The sequence below is a fragment of the Megascapheus bottae genome, chromosome 2 (assembly GCF_031878675.1).
Source record: "Megascapheus bottae isolate mThoBot1 chromosome 2, mThoBot2.hap1, whole genome shotgun sequence".
NCBI lineage: Eukaryota > Metazoa > Chordata > Mammalia > Rodentia > Geomyidae > Megascapheus > Megascapheus bottae.
Genome location: NC_143510.1, coordinates 19,504,713 through 19,526,241, shown reverse-complemented (window position 1 = coordinate 19,526,241; position 21,529 = coordinate 19,504,713). Strand labels below are relative to the sequence as shown.

General features: G+C 34.8%; 1 protein-coding gene across 12 annotated transcripts in view; it reads left to right on the top strand.

Moving 5' to 3' along the window:
• Nucleotides 1-21,529, top strand: part of Tbc1d5 (TBC1 domain family member 5) — a 429,644-nt gene that overhangs the window by 189,150 nt on the left and 218,965 nt on the right. Inside the window, exon 1 of one of the 12 annotated variants that reach the window (XM_090321963.1) lies at nucleotides 20,618-20,641. The exons of the other annotated variants lie outside the window; for them this stretch is intronic. The gene's annotated coding sequence lies outside the window, so the exon portion shown is untranslated. Of the gene's footprint in view, nucleotides 1-20,617; nucleotides 20,642-21,529 lie in introns of those variants that run through there. 12 annotated transcript variants of the gene reach the window in all.

Genomic DNA, 21,529 nt, shown 5'->3' with positions numbered 1-21,529 from the left:
CTATGCAGTTTTATGTGAATTTTGTGATTGTTTGCATATAAATGCTGAGATTTTTTATATAACATTAAAACTCAACCTAATAGTATAGTTTACTTAACAGATAAAAGTCAAGAAGAAAAAATTTAGGTTGTATCTTAACTATTTAAATGTAAAATTTTGAGAATTCTGCTCAAACTAGAACAAAAATTAAATCCATATGGACCATTTGATATATCATTTCAAGGGAAATATAAGTAGATTTATCTGTGGTTCAGTTTGTACATGATTCAAAGTCTAGAGCTTACTGGAATTTTCTTTTTTTTTTAATGGAGGTGTGCAAAGTGTTTTTATCAAGACTCTTAAGTCCATCTAATTCTACAGAATTTGTTTATAAAACTTTTGCAAATGCTTACGTGGGAGATCAAATTTTACAAGTGGTACTTTATAAATCTCTTTAAATTGCCAGAGGTTTCTATCCTTATGAACATCAAAGCAAGAGACTTTCTTAGTTCAGTTACCAGGTTTGAGGGGAATTGCTGAAAGCATCAAGAAACACTTAATTTCTTGTAATGTAAATGCATTTGAGTGCATACACACATGTACACACAGATTAGGTATATATCTATGCACAATCTGGCCTTTTAACAAAGAAAAATAAGCCTCTGTTTGGCCTGCCACTGATAGAAACAAAACAGCTGAGACGTTAATGAACACCATACTGAGGGCATGTAGGACATAAGGCGAATTAAGCAGGTTACAAACTGCACATCTTCTGTTTAGATATAGGATATCTCCCCAATCCTGGCAATTAGTTGTACAGACAAGGCAAACAGATAGATAGAAACAGAAGGAGATCATTTGTATCAATTTGAGAAAAACAACTAGTGATGAAACAAAATAGCCACAAAAGTCTTGTACTTTGAAATATTTTCCTTTTTATATTCACTAAAAATAAATATACACTGTTAAACAAAAGCCTCTTTGAGCTTGTTTGTAAAATAAAAAACCATTGTGGCTTTATTTTTAATTTTTTTGCAAAATTTTTTTTTCTGGACGTCTAAGTGAGTATAATCTTGGTAACCTGACAGCTTTGTTTGAACACTGAATATGGGTTTTCTTTCATGAATAACCTTTTCAGAGTACAGCAGTTCAGCTGTGAAAGAAAACCTGAATACATTAATGATGACAAAGAAGCTTCAGAATGGGCCAACATTTGTTTTATTTTTTAAAAATAACATTTCTTGATAAATAGCATACGCAAAAGTGATACAAGGTTATTTTAATTTCTCCCTAATTTTTTGTTAATAGGTATCCTTCTATTGGCCTGAGGTCTTAGCATAAATATTTTTGCATCGTCATTCTTATGAAGAATGATGATGTTGACTCTATTGCACTGTTTTCCTTGTGAATAATTTAATTTTCATATGCTTGTATCTTATTTCAAAAAAACAGATATAACTAGATATAGCATTCAAATTATCTGTTTTATTATGTTTTTCCTTGATTACTTACAAATTCTTTATTTTTCATTTTCTTTTTCTTTCTTTTTTTTTTTTTTTTTTTTTGTGTGTGTGTGTGTGTGCTTGGTCCTCGGCATTGAACTTAGGGCTTGAGGACTATTCCTGAGCTTTTTTTTCACCCTCGCTCTAGGTTAGCATTCTGCCACTTGAGCCACAAATAGACTTTTGGTGCTTTGGTGATTAGAGGTAAGAGCCTCAAGGACTTTCCTGCCTAGTTGGCTTCAAACTAGGATCCTCAGACTTCAGACTCTCAGGTAGTTAGGATTACAGGAATGAACCATGGCTGCCCTAATACACACTATCAAATAAAAATATATCATAATTTATTTTTCAGTACTCATTTCATAAAATGTTTATTGAACTACCCCTTGATATAGTTTACATTTTAGTTTGAAACTATTTTGAAAAGTGGTCAGGGGTTGATGGTTTACTTTGTAGTAATCTTAGCTACTCAGGAGGCGTCTGTGAGAGTCTTCCCTCCAGTTAACCACCAAAAGCCAGAAGTGGAGCTGTAGCTCAAGTGGTAAAACACTAACTTTGATTTAAAACAAAACAAAACAAAACAAAACACACACACACACACACACACACACACACACACACACACACTCCCTAAGGAATAGTGCCTAAGCTCTGAGTTCAAGCTCCAGGACTGAAACACACACACACACACCCCAGGAATAGTGCCTGGGCTCTGAGTTCAAGCTCCAGGACTGAAACACACACACACACACACATACACACAGGCACGCACACATGTAGACATGTCTTGATTTCAGTAGCTAAAGCAAACTTTGTTGAAATTAGTGTTTGTTATGTACCAAACAGTATGTCATGTTACTAATAACTAATACATAAATTATCTTTGCTTACCTGACAAACTATTCCTAAACAAATACAAAATAATAATCATTTACTGGGCTCATGATACAATGTGATATTGAATACTTCATTTATTCTGGAATAGGCTTTGTTTGTATGGGGAATGGCTGACTATTAAGTCTGTCAGGCCATCAACCACTGCGTTATGTGGTAGTGACAGCATTCTGTTATAACAGACTTAAGTTGCAAGGCTTCGTGAGGCCTCAGCTAAGTATTAGCACCTTGCCACATTTTCTATATTTTGTTTGGCAAGGCAAATAAAGAGATAAGAAACATTTTATTTCTATATATCAGCAATAAACAATCACAGAATTCTTTTCTAAAATCTCCAATCCTGATACCATGAAAATGAATCAAATACTTAGAAATAAATTTATCATGACAACTAGAGGAAGCCTACTGAAAAATTACAAAGACATTGATGATATAAGTAAGGGTGGAGTTGCTTCAGGTCCATAGTTTAAAAAGGTTGGTATTGTATTATGCTTAATATTGTTCAGGAATAATGTGAGATTCTTTTTGAAAAATAACAAAAATAGAAAAGTTTCTGGACATAGGTAGGCAGATCACCTGCCTAGCAACCATGCCAGAAGAAAAGTGCCACAATGTAGACACAATTTGGGGTGTTTTTTGGTGGTACTAGGATTTTAAATCATATGTTTGCTAGGTAAATATTATGTCACATTAGATGTGCCATTCTTTTTAAGGATGTTCCATTCTCTTTTATGCTGTCTTGCTAGGGAAATGTAGATGCAAAAGTTTTCAATACAATGCTAGTAAGTGAATCTGACAGTGCATTAAATAATGATCATCATGCTAAAGAGAGATTCATCCCCAGAAATGCAAAGAAGAGTTCAATGTATGGAAATAATTAAGTGTGTTATATTGCATCCATTAAATGAGCAAGCGACCACATAATTATCTCAAAATATGCTGTAAACACTAATAAAATTTAAAATACTTTCATGAAAAAAATCACTGACCAAATTAATGTAGAAAGAACTAAACTCAAAATAACAAAGGCATTTGTAATAACTCAATATTTAACATCATACTGAAAGAGAAAAATCAGGCTTTGTTAAACAAAAAATTGTGAGGGGTGCTACTTTTATCCCTGTAATTTAATAGAATAGTGGAGATCCTAACAGGAGCAATGTGTTGAGAAAAATTTATAGTATGTCCTCTGTGCGTTCAGATTTGAAAAGAGGAAATCACATTGTCCCTTTTCAGATGACACGATCTTATATGTAGAAAATTATACAGAACTACAAAAACAAACACTAATGGAAAAAACAGAAAATAAAAATTGACCAACACTCAAATTTAAACCAAAGCCCAGGAATGAAGATTAATAATGAAAGAGTGAGCATTCTCTAAGTGTTGCTGAGGACTGTTGATTTTCCATTTGCCCAAAAAAAGGATAACAAAAGGATAACAAAAGGATAACTTCTAACATGTAGGAAAAATTTCTATCTATGAAGCATTAAGGGAAAGACATGAACTGGCATATATTTTGCTGTAAAAGATTTATACAAAGACATAAATGTGTGAAAATTCAAGTAAAATATCAGTCAGGTTGTATCTTATTTCCTTTTGAATTGGCAAAAATTGGATACCATGTGTTTATCAGAGTGTGAAGAAATTAGTGTTCTCCCATATTACTTAATGGTCATTAAAAGTGGTGTGTATTTTGAAAGTAAGTAGAGGCAAATTGATAAAGTACTTTTACTCTTAGGAATATCGAAAAACTATTGAAGATCTGCATTAAGAAGTTTAATAGCTCCATTGCTTTTAATAATGGAAAACTGGAGTAGCCCAAATACTTTTCCATAACAGAAATAAGTTTTGTTGGAGTTATGTGATTAAAGTATAGTTACACACAATTGTGTGATTGCCCCCAAACTGTTATATAAAATACTGTTCCATTTACACAAAATTTCAAACGGCAAATTATATATTATTCATGAATGTTACATGTAACATAACTAAAGAAGAACAAATGGCAATTAATGTTATTTAAGATAGGCATTATTTTTGATTAACTGAGATGCAGATCTAATTACTAAGCTGCATACTAGATGTTTCAGTGTTATTGATCATTATTATGCTAATAATGGGTGCTGCACATATGAAAATTTCCAGTAAACTTCCTATTAATCAGTGTAAGTTATTAAGATCAGGACAAAAAAGACAAGTACTGTTGGTCATTTTTGTTATCCTAGGTAGTCAGGAAGCTAAGATCTGAGGATCACATGTAGAAGCCAGTCTGGGCAGGGAAGTCCAGGAGACTTTATGTCCTGTTAAATAGCAAAAAGCTAGAAGGGATGTGGCTTAAGTGGTATAGCACTAGTGTTGAGCAAAAATGCTAAGGGACTGTGCGCAGGCATTGAGTTCAAGCCTCAATGCTGGTATTGAAATAACAACGAAAATCAAAAACGAATAGAAATATCAAAATCAAAATAAATAAAATTATCAAAAATAGTTTTAGTGCCAGTGGCTCACATCTATCATCCTATAATCTTAGTTATTCAGGAGAATGAGATCAGAAGACCATGATTTGAAGCCAGCCCAGGCAGGAAATTGTATGAGATTCTTATCTCCAGTTAAGGGAAGGAGAGGGATAGATGAAGAGAAGGGAGGAGATCAAGTGATAGAATAGCACCTAGATCCAGAGTTCAAGCCTAAGGATGGGCACTGAATGAATGAATGTGTGAGTGAATAAATACTTTTAGTAAATGGATGCCTTCCTACTCGATACTAATATCTGTCTTCAAGCATTTAGAACTAAAATATTATTCTAGAAATAGACAAATGAAGAAAACCACCAGATGTGTTGAAGTATGACACATTAAAATAGAAAATACATGTTTGTTTTTGTTTTTGCCAATCCTGGGCTTGAGCTCAGGGCCTGACCACTGTCCTTGGACTTTCTTAAAGCTAGAGCTCTACCACTTGAATCTCAGCACCACTTCTGGCTTTTTTCTATGTATGTGGTACCAGGGAATCGAACCCACGTCTTCGTGCAGGGTAGGCAAGCACTCTACCACTAGGGGAAACTCCCAGCCCCAAAATACATGTTTTTACCAAATCATTGATCAGGTGATTAATGTTTTAGTCTCCTTGTAAGGTAAATAATCATAGAAATTGCTATTTTTTGAAAAATCTATTAGGATCACACATAGGTAAGTATATAAAAACCTGCTCAGAATGTTTTTATTTAGTAACTTTCATGTGTTCAGTTTTGAGGATCTAGTAGATAACTTACAGAAAAGGTACCAGCAGACAATAAACACTGAAGAAAAGACACACATTACTGAGATCTGGGCAGATAGTTTTAATACAGTGACATGCCAATAAGTGGCTAAGTGGAAAAAGGTCTTAACAGAAATCTTTTTAAATAGATAATACCATGATCAAAACCAAACTACAAACATTACTAGTAGACATACCCAGCCTGTGTGAGAAAAGAACAAATACCAGTGAGGATGAATTATGTGGAAATTAGCAAAGTACTGGTAGACTGTGAGATCTAAAATATTGGCATTGGACATCAAAGGTTTATAATACAGAATCTGAGATTAAGGGCCTTTGATTCAATTTCAGGGGTAATTGTGAAGCATTTGAAACATTGCAAATTGTAGGAGGGAGAAAGGGGATATGATATAATTAACTTTTGCTCTTTTTTTTTTTTTTTGCCAGTCCTGGGCTTGAGCTCAGGGTCTGAGCACTGTCCTTGGACTTTCTCAAGGCTAGAGCTCTACCACTTGAGCCTCAGCACCACTTCCGGCTTTTTTTCTATGTATGTGGTACCGAGGAATTGAACCCGGGTCTTCATGCATGCTAGGCAAGCACTTTAACCACTAGGCAAAACTCCTGGCCCCGACTTTTGCTCTTTTTTATACCTTCATTTTTATGATTTATTTTGAGATATTTTAAAACTCATGAGATGGCAAAGTAGAGGTTTTTGATACTCTAGCTAGCCATTTCACATTCAAAAAGCCAAGAGACTGATGTTGATACAAATCACCACTAGTAGTTCAAGTACAATCCTCATTCAGGTTTCAATAGTTTAAAAATATCTAGGTCCTATCTTCCCCTACAAGTTCTCAATAATATACATAATTATGTGAAATCATACTGCTTCATAGATTTGAGTAGATGTTACCACAGTCAGGATAAGGACCATCCATTCCATCATTGAAAGAAATACCTTCCTGTTAACTTGGCTGTATTCTTTTTGCAACTCTTAACCCTTAATTATTGATTTATTCTTTATTGTTTAATATTTTACCTTATAGAGCATTATCTAGATGAAATAATATAGTAATTAAGAGTTTTTATTGGATTCTTAAAAAGATTCTACCTAAACATCTGAAAGAGCATCTATATTATTTGTATGGTAGTTTCACTTGTTTTTAATGAGCAGTTGAAATTCATTGGATAAATGTATCAGTTATCCATTTGGCTGTTGAGGAACATTTTGATTTTTAAAAAAAAACATTTTGGCAATTAATTGTAAACCTGTACAAGGTAGATAAAATTTTTTATTTTTGGGTGTGGATGTAGCTTTTCATTTTAGTAGGATAGATACCACCTACGTACATATTTTGAGTAATAAGTATGTTTTTTGCCATACTCCACAGTGGTTATCATGTTATTTCTGCCAGAATGTATAAGATATCCAGCTGCTTGTAATCTTCACCAGTATTTGATATTGGCAGGATGTTTTCTAGCCATTTTATTAAGTATTTTCTTTGGGTTTTAATTGGCATTTCCCTGATTGCTAGTGTTGCATTTAAACACTTATTTTCCACCTATGTTTTCTTTCTGGTGAAATGTTCAAGGTTTATGTTGTTTTCTTTTTTAGAATTTTTTAGCTGAATTTTTTCATGCCATTAAGTTTGGAGAATTTTTTTTGTAAGTAGATAGATGCAAGTTTTTATTGTGGTAAGTGATCTGAACATATTTTCTTCTTGCTTATTTTTTTTCAACCCAAAAGATTTGTAGAGAGAATTTATTTCATTTTGGTTAACTTTTTCAGCAATATGTTGTGTTATGCCTTTAGTGCTATATCTTTTTTTCTTTTTTCTTTTTTTTTTTGCCAGTCCTAGGCTTTGGCTCAGGGCCTGAGCACTGTCCTTGGACTTTCTCAAGGCTATAGCTCTACCACTTGAGCCTCAGCACCACTTCCGGCTTTTTTGTATGTATGTGGTACCAAGGAATCGAACCCTGGTCTTTATACATGCTAGGCAAGCACTTTAACCACTAGGCCAAACTCCCAGCCCTAGTGCTATATCTTATAAGTAACATCACTGAACTATTTACCTAATATTACATTAGATTGTATCTATGTTTTGCATTTAGGTTTGGTATAAAAATACACAAAAATGTCAATTTGTCAGTTAAAAGACATAATGCTAGTTATTAGCTGTGATCCTAAGGGATGGACATTTTAACATTTCAATGAATAGTATATAGGTTTTAATACTTCTAGATTATGGTACCACACTCTGTGGAGTGTGACAACATTTGTGAGAAGTCCTTAATATGTCCTCACACACCAATTCACTTTATTTTCCCTTTCAAAAGCCTGTCATTCTCCTGACTTCTATGTTTTTTAGTTTTACTATCAGTTATGAATTGGAATAGATGCAAATATAGATAGCTAGATGAATATAAGTTTCTTAATTATCTGAAACTGTCTTCTGTACATCAGAGTATTCCTTTATATTTTGGTGTTTAATGTATGTTACTATTTATTTCTTTTAGCTCTTTTTTCTTGTCTCCTTATGGTTAATTAGGCTGATTATACTATTCACAAGTCACTAATGATTTCCATACATTACATAGAGAATTTTATTTACAACAGATCATATTTATTTTAAATAATAAGCAAGACAGGACATCTCCATCTTGCTAACATCTAAGAAAGACCTAATAGGATTTTTCCAAGAACAAATATAAACTCAGATTATGATCTTGCTGTTTTTCTTCTGTGTTATAACTCAGAAATCTATTTTACTGAATACTTTATATTGTAGAATATTTGCTAGTATAATCCTGTCTACCTTATATCACCAAATCGTAATCCAGTAAAGTAGCACTTTTTACAGAGTGACAGCGAATTCTAATTGTGTTTATACTGAGTGCATTAAAAGATAGTACCTGGGAGCCAGGAGTGTGGCCTAAAGTAGAGTGCTTGTCTAACATGCACAAAGATCTGGACTCAATTCCTCGTTATCACATACACATTTAAAAAAAAGCCAGAAGTGGACATGTGGCTCAAGTGGTAGAGGTCTAGTTTTGAGAAAAACCTAAGGATAGTGCACAGGCCCTAAGTTCAACTCCCAGTACTGGCAAAAAGAAGCAAATTTGGTTTCTGGAGCCAGGTACCGGTGGCTGTCGTCCTAGCTACTCAGGAAATCTGAGGATAGCAATTCGAAGCCAGCTCAGACAGGAAATTCCGGATGGTCAAAAAAAAAAGCTGGAAGTGGCACTGAGATTCTAGTGCTAGAGTGCTAGCCTTAAACAAAAGGAACTCAGGAACAGCATCCAGGCCCACAGTTCAAGCCCCAGGATTTGAACAAGATGGCTTCTATTTAGAACTCTCTGTTTTTCCCCTTAATTTTATGAGAAAAAAAATTTTTTTGTTAAATACACTTAGAGGAAAATGTCACATTAAAGGTATTTGTGGTATAGGAATAAGGTTTAAAATATCCTCTTTTTCCTTTGTGGTATATATTGGTTGAATCTATACTGTGTATCATAAATAAGTGTAAAGTAACTTCTTTTTGAGGACATTGAAACCAAATATTAAGGGAGTACAGTCAGCACATTTCGTTTGTGTTATTCATAAAATCTCATTTTTGTTTTCAATATGAAGTACTTTTAATTAGGAAAAGCCTGTTTGTCACTGATAGGGATTTTTATCTTGACTAAGGTATATTCTAATCAAATTTTATTTTGTATCACGGGCAGCACAGATATTTAATGAAGTAAAGAAGAAAATTGAGTAATTTTATTTACAGCTTTTTTTTTTTTTTTTTTTTTTTACATTTTGAGGATTAAAGAAGAAAGGTTCAAACAGTTGTTGCCTGTCATTTGCAGTACCTTTGCAGAGATTAATGTTTTGTACTTTTTATATGTTTAGCTTTGGGTTTTAGAAATACAAATTTTATGTAAAAAATGAATGCTGTAACTTTCAAGGTGACTTTACTTTTACCACTGTATAAACTCATATGGTTACATTAATGTACTAAATTATTTTAATACTGCTCACATTTAGTGTATAGTTTATTTTCTATATACAATTGTTAATAGACATAACTATTCTTCTTTTGATTCCTTTATTAATGAACTCTGCTTTCTAGATATTGATACTTACCCATGTTAACAAATTCGTTAGTGTTCCTTTTAATTCACAGAAGATAGCTTACTTTATAAGTTTTATAGATGGTCTGAAAATAATTGAGTCTTGACTAATGGGAAACCAAAATGACATAAAGGAATATGATACTACAATGAATGGATTAACACCTATTTTATTGTAAAATGAAGAAAATAAACTAAAATGACAGATTATGGTGCTCAGTCACATACAGTCTAAGAGTTTGGGTGAAGTAACAGACTAAATGAGGGACACAGCTTACCTTACCACTGCATTTCTTATTGAATTTAGAGGGTTACGATTGACTAAGAATCATATGATTATCTAAATCTTTCTAAAATATTTATTCTTTTGTTTAGTGTACTAGTTTTTCTGTACAGCAAGTTGCCTATCTTAATGAAAATTAAAGAGCAACTTGGATTTGGAAGATCAGGTCATCGTAACTCATTGACATTAGGCCACATAACTGAATAATGTCTTCCTTCAGTGAAATACATCAAATGAGATCAACAATTATGACTCATAAACATGCCTCGCAGGCATAAAACAGCAGGGAATTAGCATGTGAGGCTGATAAATATGCATGTAAATAAGCTCCCAAAGGAATAACATGGGTTTGATTGATAGGTTTAGAATTGGAACATATGTAAACCCCTTTATTCCTCATTCTGGTGTAGCTAAGTAAGGATGCATTTTACTTGTTAAAAAGTTTCAATAACTTTGTAAATCTTAATGCCACATCTGGGTTTTTTTTTTCCTTGTGTATGTCACTTGTAAGATTAATTGAATTGTCTACAGGCTGGATGGCCTAGACATAAGTAAATATGGAACATGTGAATGAGTGACTATGCATGTGGGGATAAAAATAGAGGAAGAGTTTTGGAATTTCTGTTTTTACATGACAAAAGGATACATATATTTAAGTTTCTTTCAATAATAGAGATGGCAGCAGATTACTCTGAATTTGCTAAACCAGGTTCCATGTCTTCTTTGCAACCATTAGCTCTTAACACTGCAGTTTCTGCCATTTTGCTTTCTTGATTCTGCATTGATATTTCATAATTAAAATATCTTAAATAATTTTTGTCCAGTTTCTAATACTTAAATGTATTCTTATCTTGTTAAGTCCGTTTTCATAAATGGTTGTGGGTATATATTAGTAAGTGCATGATCAAATGATAACCAGAGATCTATGTCCATACTTCTTAGGGATCAGACAATTCAGGGAATGCTTTAAAGCTGGATTCTCTATAGTTGGAGATATAAGAGTTGCTCATTGAAAAATAGACCATTAGAATTATTAAGCCATATTTTAGGTGCCAGAGATATGTTGGTGAACAAAATAGAAATATTGTATCTAATGGAACTTAGTTTCTAACAGAAGAAGACAAATACTAGAGTAAGGAATTAAAAATAGTGTATTAGAAAATTGACTGCTTTGGTTAACAAAATCAATCAACCAGCCATGGTGTCTATGTTTCTTTGGGTTTTGCTTACTTCACTTAATAGGTGTTTCGATCTCCTTACAAATGGGCCTATGTTATTCTTGCTGATGGGAGCATGTATGTATATATGCCACATTTTCTTGATCCATTCATCTTTTGAGGGACATCTGGGTTGGATCCATATCTTAAATGATGCTGCAGTGAACACGGTTTTGCTAGTAGTTTTAAGTTAATGTGGCCTTCATTGTGGTTATTTCGATAAATGCCCAGAAGCAAGATTTCTGGTTCATAGGGGAGCTCTATGTTTAGTCTTTTGAAGAACTTCCATACCGCTTGCCAGAGTAGTTGAACCAGTTTACATTCCCAAAACAGTGTATCAGTGTTCCCTCTGACCACATCCCTGCCAGGATTTACTATTACTTGTTTTCTTGATAAAGTCCATTCTAAATGGAGTGAGGCAGAATCTCCATATAGCTTTGGTTTGGATTTTTTTTTTTCTTTTTGCCATTTCTGGGCCTTGAACTCGGGGCCTGCGCATTGTCTTTGGGTTTCCTCGAGGCTAGCATTCTTCCAGTTGAGACACAGCGCCACTTCTGGCTTTATTATGTATGTGATACTAAGGAATCAAACCCTAAGTCTTTTGCAAGGTAGGCAAGCATTCTATCACTAGGCCAAATGCCTGGCCTGGATTTCTTTTATTGGCCAGAGATGTTGAACATTTCTTCACGTGTCTATTTGGCTAGTCTTATTTCCTCTCCAGAGAAGTCTCTTTTTAATTCTTTGGCCCACTTATTAATGGGATGGTTGTTTCTTTGAGGATTTGTTATGGGGGGTTAATTTTTTTGAGCTGTAGCTGTATTTTTGATATGTAGTCCTTGACTATTGTATAGCTAGTGAAAATCTTCTCCCAGTTGGTGGGTTTTCTATTTATCTTGCTGGCTGTGTTCTTTACCATGAATAAGCTCTGTAGTTTAGTGCAATGCCATGTATCCAGTCGTTCTTTGATTTGTTGTGTTCCTGGATCTTTATTTAGGAGGTTTTCAACCCGTGCCAAGGAACCCTAGTGTATCCTCTATCCCTTCCTGTAATTGCAGCATATCTGGTCTTCACTAAAGGTCTTTGACCCATTTGGAGTTGATTCAGGTTCAGAGTGGTATATAATGATCTAACATGGTTTCTCTCACCATTTTTTTCCCCTTGGCCCAGTCCTAGGGCTTGAACTCAGGACCTGAGCACTGTACTTGGGCTTTTCTCAAGGTTAGAGCTCTCCCACTTGAGCCACATCACCATTTCCAGATTTTTCTGTGTATGTGGTACTGAGGAATAGAACCCAGGTCTTCGTGAATGCTAGGAAAGCACTCGACTACTAGGCCAAACTCTCAGCCTCTTTGTTTTAAATATACCCTGTGAAGCTACTTCTTCTTTCCCCTTTGATTTATCCCCTGTTGTCACTGTTTTGATTTTGGTACCTTGTGTCTTGTATGTATGTTTATCTGGTTTGGGGAAGTGGAGTGAAATAACAAAATGATTCATCAAAGGATAAAGGGTAAACCAATGCAACAACAGTAATCACAAGATGCTATGTTGGAAATAAACTTTGCAACTTGGGGCAGAGGGAAAGAGGAGGAAAATGAGGTAGGGGGTAACAATGTTTGATAAGAAATGTGCTCATTAATTTACTTAGGTAACTGTAACCCCTCTGTACATTACCCTTAAAATAAAATAAAAATAAATTTAAAGATAAACAATAAATGTGACAATTTAAGGGGATTAATACTGTTAAGTACAAATTAATTTAACTGTTACTCATTTCTAACTCTGAGTAACTGAGTCCTTTCTTTAGTTATTTCCAAATGTTTGTATATTTTACCCAAGTTTGACTAAATTGACTGCCATCTGCAGTGGTCTTGCTTCTGGGTATTTGACTTTTTAAATCATTCTTACCCTGAAACCTTTTACTGTTTTTTTTTTTTCTTGTGGGTCAGGGGCTTGAACTCTGGGCCTGGGCACTGTCCCTAAGGTCTTCAACTGAAGGCTACTGCCCTACCCCTGGGCCTGGGCTCTGTCCCTGAACTCTTCAGTGTAAAGCTACCACCCTACCCTTGAGCCACGCCTCACTTACCGTTTTCTGGGGTTAATTGGAGATAAGCGTCTCAGGTTCTTTAGTGCCCTGGCTGGCTTTGAACTTTGATCCTCAGATCTCAGCCTCCTGAGTAGCTAAGATTACAGGTGTGAGCCATGATGCCTGGCTCCTTGAAATCTTTTACATTTTCTTATTTTTTTTTATATTATTAGATCACAATTTACCATTTTTTTTGTAAAGCATTTTTGTCTTTATTTAATCTCTATCTTCACCTTATTGTAGTCAAATTGAGTTAGGACTAGGGGCAGAAAAAGCTATAGAAAAGAGTAGCTTATACCAGTATTTGTGGAATTGAGATTTTGGAAATGAGCAATGCCAGGCAAATTAGTTTTTAGGATAAGAGAAAAGCAGGTCCCAAACCTATGAAGATTACATTTTGACAACCAGCAGTACTCCATTAAACTTTCTTCCTCTGCTTCCCAAAGTGTTTGGAAGCACGTAAGTTAGTGGTCTTTTTTTTTTTTTTTTTTTTTTTTTGATGAGGGGGTTGGGATTGGGGTATTATCCTCAGTAACTAGGAAACACTATAGGTGTTTAGGCAAATGTTATGTGATCTGCATTGCTTTCAAAATAGTTGTAAATTTCTGTAGCTATTCCACTGAGCCTTAGCAGTCTTTTTGAGTATTGTTTTTAAAGTACTATGTTAAACTTTTTCTTCTTTCCCCCTTAAGGTTTATCTCATGTTGTTTGTCTGACTTTGGTACTTGGTATATTGTATATACTTTTATTTGTGTATTTGAAAATGGGAAGTAAGGGGAAATTAAGACAATGGGTGGAAATGGGGGAAGGAAAAGCTGGCGATAAACATGGGTAGGGGTAGCAATGTTTAAGAAGTAATGTACCCAGTGTCTGATGAATGTAACTGCAACCCCCTCTGTACATCACCCCAACAATAGAGTAAAACCAAAAATAAAACCCAAAACAAAAAACAAGGACTAGGGTGGCCTACTGAAGGAAGAAAATTACCTTGAGAAGACTATTTCTTGAAAGACTGAAGCTTATGTTGATTAACAAGGGTATTTGAGGGAATTTACTTTCTTAGTAAGTTGGAACCTCTGGAGGAGTTTATGAACTTTGTTGTTGAGGAAACAAAAACATCCAGATAAGACTACATAGTTTTGTCAACATAGAAAAGCAAGTGGAAAGAGATTCTCTAAAATCATTGCATTTATTTGGCAATAAACTTTGCATTTAGAACATACATTCAAGTAGGCAAAAGATCAGCTTTTAAAGGTAAAATGGAAGTGTAATATAAATTATTTTGAAAAACTATTCTTGGCTACGAAGATGCATAATAAGAGTGACATCTGAGTAGATAGCCGAATGCTGGACAGAACACATAAGTATTTTTCAATAGCATGATTGCTTTAAAAAAGATAAAGTTCTTATGATCAGGCATGGGTATGAGATCCCTTACTTCATGACCTTTCATTTTGATTCTAACAATATTCACTTTCTTTACAAACATCCACATAAAGGCAAATCCTTGCAGATACTAATGAAACTAAACTGTTAGCTGTAAAGCTAGGAGGAAGGTTTTAAATTTAAACATAGTTATACAAGTGTCATCCCTGAATTTCATTTAATGTCATACTAGTTCATGAAGCCATCTACAAGAATGCTCTTTCTATTTAAATATAGTAAGCTTTTTATAGAAATGTTGACAATTACAAATTGTTGGTGGGATTTATTGTTTTGTTTTCTTTGTTTTGTTTACCCAAGGCTGATACAATTCCACAGTTCCACTTCAGCTTTTTGTTGATTAATTGGAAATGAAAGTCTCATGGGCTTTTCTGCTTGAGAAGTTTTCTAACCACAGTCCTCTGATTTCAGCCTCCCGAGTAGCTAGGATCAGATTTGAAACAAAGGTGCCCATCCAAGTGTGGTCTTGAAGTTGAAAATTGTTAATGCTTTGATGTATATTTTCTTTTAAACATTCTTTTGTGAATGGGAATTATCACAGAAGTAGATGATAGGTTTCTTTTCTAAGTTGTCCTAAGAGTAAAAGATTCTTAAATATTAAATGGTCTATTATTATTATTATTATTATTATTATTTAGTCAGTCCTTGGCCTTGAACTCGGAGCACTGCTCTTGGGCTTTCTCAAGGCTAACTCTCTACCACTGGAGCCACAGCAGCATTTCCAGCCTTTTTCTATATATGTGGTATTACATACGTTTAGGTGTCTCACTGTGCAAAAAGTTTTGACGCTACATGCTACATTATTTTTATGCTTTAATAAAAGATAAAAATAGTATTCATTATTGCAAAGTATTTCTTGATATTAAGTTCAAAAATAATCAAATGGGGCCAGGAGTTTGGCCTAGTGGTAGAGTGTTTGTGTCAATTTCTTTGAATAGCAGTTCTTTGCACACAAAAGGCCAATTCCTCCTATAAAGAAGTCGCATTCTTTTTTTTTTTTTTTGCCAGTCCTGGGCTTGAGCTCAGGGTCTGAGCACTGTCCTTGGACTTTCTCAAGGCTAGAGCTCTACCACTTGAGCCTCAGCACCACTTCCGGCTTTTTTTTCTATGTATGTGGTACCGAGGAATCGAACCCGGGTCTTCATGCATGCTAGGCAAGCACTTTAACCACTAGGCCAAACTCCCGGCCCAGAAGTCGCATTCTTTAGAGGAATATTTCCCAGCCATACTTGCAACTTTTCAACCCATTTAGTATCTTGTTGTATTCAGAGTTGAAGTTTCTGATAACTCATTGTGTCTAGGTATGTCATAATGTATTTCATTCTAAATTATGTTAATTAATCATACATTCAACTTTCCTGGGATGGATCTAAGCTATCTGAATTTTTTTTGTTACTTTTAAAAAGAAATCTGCTTTAGTTTTTCAACTATTGTTATTCTATGTAGAAAATCATTGAGGCCCACTAATTTCTTTACCACCATAGTAAATAAATGACAATGATTATTAGAAATTATTTCAACATTCATGAGATCTGAACAATTTAAATATAAATGAGTCAATACCAAAGTATACTATTACAAAGTAAGTTTACCACCACTACCCATTCTCTTCCAGTTTACTGGGAATGATCACAGCTGAATTCTCTTTAAAAAATAATAGTCTACCAAAGAACGCCATAGACTTTAAATAGGAGAAACATTTAGAGAAGAAAGAAATGCTTTCCAAGTGCCAGTGACTGAAGCTTAACCCTCTAGCTGCACAATAGGCTTTGATAAGAGGATTGCAGTTCAAATCCACCCCAAGCAGAAAAGCCTACAACTCCTATCTTTATTTGACTACCTTAAAGCTGTCATTTAATAAAATGTCAGCTGCAGCCTTGAGCTCACCATTACCAACACACACACACACACACACACACACACACAAAACATGCTCTCGCATGCACAATTTGGAAAAATATTTAAGTATAGAATAAATAAGTAAATCTTACTTCTTTTTACTATCATTCAGAAAACATTTCTTTTTAAAATTTTTAATTGTATTTTATTGTTGGGATAATGTATCGAGGGGTTACAGTTACATTCATTGTGTAAAATGTGAATTACTTCTTTTTTCCATATATTTTTTATTGCAATTAATAGAATGGTTACATTATATTCACCAGATAGCAGGTGCATTACTTCACAAACATTGATACCCTTTCTCATGTCTTGGTCCCCATTTCCCTTCCCTCAAACCGCCCCTCTTCTTTCCCCCCTTCCCTATACGAATTCAAATAACCAAATAAGCATATATATACAATGTATCAGATAACAAGGTGAACTACTATAACAATATAAAATAACCAAAAAATAGCAAAAGAGATAACAATCACTCATTACATGGCTTTTGTTCTATATCCTAGAGGTCCTTTCATTTAGCATCATAGTTTATGGCCTTATGTATCTAGGTTTTGTTCCATTGAAAATCTCTGCTAGGAGAGCCCAAATGACAAATGAGGGAAATCATTGAGCCTATGTTCCTTTGAGTCTGGCTTACTTCACTTAATGTGATTTTTTTTCTAAGTATTTCCATTTCCTTACAAATGGGGCGATGTTGTTCTTTCTAACAGTAGCATAGACTTCCATTGTGTAAAAATACCACATCTTCTTGATCCACTCATGAACTGAGGGGCATCTGGGTTGGTTCCATATCTTTGCCATGGTAAATAGTACTTCAGTAAACATCATTGTGCTAGTAGATTTAGTATGCCCTTGTTTCTCTATGATTGGGTAAATGCCAAGGAGTGGAATTGCTGGGTCATAGGGGAGCTCTATGTTTAATCTTTTGAGGAACTGCCATACTGCTTTCTATAGTGGTTGAATGTGTTTGCACTCCCACCAACAGTGTAGTAGTGATCCCTCCTGGCTACATCCCCTCCAGCATCTGTTGTTATTAGATTTCTTGATCATGGCCATTCTAACTGGACTGAGTTGGAGTCTTGGAGTTGTTTTGATTTGCATTTCTTTTGTGACCAGAGATGTGGAGTATTTCTTCTTGTGTCTATAGGCCATTCTTATTTCTTCTTTAGAGAAGACTCTCTTTAAGTCTTTGGCCCATCTTATAGTGGGAAGAAAACATTTCTTTTTTTTTTTTAATGAAAGCAGATTTGATTGATTGATTGATTGATTGATTGCCAGTCCTGGGCTTGAGCTCAGGGCCTGAGCACTGTCCTTGGACTTTCTCAAGGCTAGAGCTGTACCACTTGAGCCTCAGCACCACTTCCAGCTTTTTTGTACGTATGTGGTACCAAGGAATCGAACCCGGGTCCTTGTGCATGCTAGGCAAGCACTTTAACCACTAGGCCAAACTCCCAGCCCGAAGAAAACATTTCTTAAAAGTCTAATAGGAAAGATGTTAAAAGACTGAATTTAAAACAAATTTTAAGGAAAGAAATATGGAGCTGAAAAGTAAAATAAAAAAGTAGTAATGAACGTATTGTTAGAGTGTTTCTTTAGATTGTTATATGAAGATTATTCTGGTATGTTTTGTTTGTTTTTTCTTTGATGCCAATCTTGAGGCTTAAATTATGGGCCTTACTGACTCTGCCAAGGGTAGTGTTTCCCACTTGAGCCACAACTCTACTTTTGGCTTTTTGTGGTTAATTGGAGATAAGAGTCTAGACTTTACTGCTTAGACATGCTTTCATCTGTGATTCTCATATCTCAGTATCCTGAATACCTTATATTACAGATGTGAACCATGAGTACCCTTTCCTGGAAGTTGCTTTTTAAACTAGAGAGGAACAGAATTAAAGGAGATATTGATACTTTTATGGAGTAATAGTCCATAGATTAAGTTATGAAACAAGTGAATGAAGTGATGTAAATGAAGAACACTGTTAAGAAGCATAAGTGACTGTAGTCTAAATCAACAAATTCAGTGGTTATGGATATAGAAATCTTGAATTTGAGAGAAGCTCCCACTATATAAATACACCCATTGGCAGTATTGAAGGACTTTATACCAGAGAAGTGTGTGCATGTACACAACAACGATACTACTTAAAATGAATGTAAATTTTGGTTGCATTAGTACACTAAGAATAACACATTCCATATGGTATATGCACTTCTAATTATTATGCTTTGTCCTATACATGAATGAACTTATTGTAGGTTGACTTTTTTCCTGAGCATTTTCTGAAGTTTATTCATGTTTGGCTTTAATTTTTGAAGTTTAAAAGGACCTGTATATACATCAAAATTCTCATTTATATCTGTAGTCATTTCATTATATATGAATCATTTTTTTCTGTTCAAAATTACCTTAACCAGAATTTTGTTCAGTAGTCTAATCACACAGTATGGAAAATAAATAGCATGGCAGTTGTCTCTATTTAGGTCATCAGAAACTTTAACTTATTTTTCAATATCTTTGAGAACTATCAATCTTTATTCATGATTTTTCATATTTATTTGCTTATGTGGTAATACCATAAAAATCTGCTAGTTTATTAATTGAATTATATTCTGAGGCCAAGTCTTGAATCTAAATAAATAAATCTAAAGTTCCAAACATAAAAAAATAAAACATTCCTCTTTCATTATATACCATCATTTATAGTGGTGTAATAATTGATTTTTTTGCTGCTTTTTTAAAAAATATTTTTACTTTTTGGTCTTTTTCCTGGATTCAAGGACCTGTCATTGAAATCTTTTTTTAGGGGGGAGGGTGGTCCTGGGGCTTGAACTCAGTGCCTAGGCAGTATCCTTGAGCTTTCTCAAGGCTAGTACTCTACCACTTGAGCCAGAGCACCATTTGCGGCTTGTGTGTGTGTGAGTCTGTGTGTGTGGTACTTAGGAATCAAACCCAGGGCTTCTTTCTGCATGCTAGGCAAGCACCCTACCACTAGGCCACACTCCAGACCTTTCTACTTGAATTTTTACCCTTACGGTTATTGCTGTATCACATGTGTTGCAGCTCCACTCCTGACTTTTTTTGTTAGTAAGTCAGATATGTGTCTGAGTGCCTGGCAGTCTAGAAAGATAACAACTACTCATGCTCCTGGGTAAGATAGGTTAGATACTGATAGGAAAAGGTCAGCTTTTCTATTATGGTCATTATATTAGTGGAGGCTAAGTGTGCTTTCTGGAGGAAAGATGAAAATATCTGAAAGCCAAAAACACGGGAATCTATACCCTCATAGATGAGCCCTTTTCCTGAACCCCATCAGCCAGTCCAAAAAATACTTCCTGTTATCCAGAACTAAGGGCTCAGTAAAGTAAACAAGAGAGAGAGAGTAACCCTTTACACTCTTTTCTCACTTTTCTGTAATAAAGCTATATTCTGTCTGGAATGTTTCAATAATGACCATGGCACCAGTGGAACCCTTTTTTATATATATTTTTATTGTAATTAATAGAACGGTTACATTATATTTGCCAGATAGAAGGTGCATTAATTCATATACATTGATACCCTTTCTCATGTCTTGGTCCCCATTTCCCTCCCCCCCAACCCTCATCTTGTTTTCCCCTCTTCCCTATCCAATTTCAAATAACCAAATACAAATATATCCAATATATCAGATAACAAAGTGAGATACTGTAATGATATGAGATAACCAAGGGACAGCAAAAGAGATGAGAGATAACATAGTACATTAAGGACAACAATCACTCATTATATGGCTTGTATCTGATAAATGGGATAGGGGAGAGTGCTCTCCACAGAGGTCATAACCATAGGAGAGAAGTAAGTAGATATCTTAGGCTGTAACTCATGATACTGTAGAGTAATATTTCTTTCTAAGGCTAAGGCTAAAGCTGTATCAGAAGATTAAAGAATATCCACATCTGTTTTTCACTCCTTGTTGCCAAGGTAAGTGTCCAATGATAAGGAATTTTCATAGGGAAACTGTAAGTACAAAGGAAGACATAGGGCACTATGGAGTTGGTATAAGCAAGGGTAAAAGAAATGATCAACCTAATCCCTCATTTGAACACAGGGTATCACTTGGATTGATGCTTGTTTGTACTAAGACTGCCCATAGCAACCATAGGCTTTAGTCTTAGCTCAACTCCTAGTGACCTTAATTCTTAACTCTATGAACAGCTTTAAAAAGCCACTTTCAATAAATAAAGCAGTCAAAGCAGAACACAATTGGAGAATGACAAAAATGTTAAAATTAGTGCTTTTTTTCAAAAACAAAAATGAGACTCTGATGGCAAAGCAAATGATTATAATGCAACATTAGAGCAAAAGTTAAGGAATTAATTTATGAGGATTATTTAATAACTGTGATTAATAGGTTAAAGGCTCCAAAAGAAACTGGACAATGTGGAAGATCATATGGTTATTTCAGCAGTGAGATAAAAGTATCTGAATCACTGTATATGACATCTCCAAGAACCTCTGATTCTCCAGAGATTATGAAAACTGCATAGTGTACATTATTTTTTTTTCCAGTCCTGGGGCTGTAACTTAGGGCATGGGCACAGTCCTTGAACATTTTTTTTAATGTCTTTTATTTTTGCCAGTACTAGGCTTGAACTCAGGGCCTGATCACTGTCTTTGTCCTTGGGCTTTCCTCAAGGCTAGAATTCTACCCTGAGCCAATGCACCACTTCTGGCCTTTTCTATGTATGTGGGACTGAAGAATCGAACCTGGGTCTTCATGCATGCTAGGCAGGCACTCTACCACTAGGCCAAACTCCTGGCCCCTGTTGTTGGACATTTTTGCTCAATGTTAGCAATCTGCCATTTGAG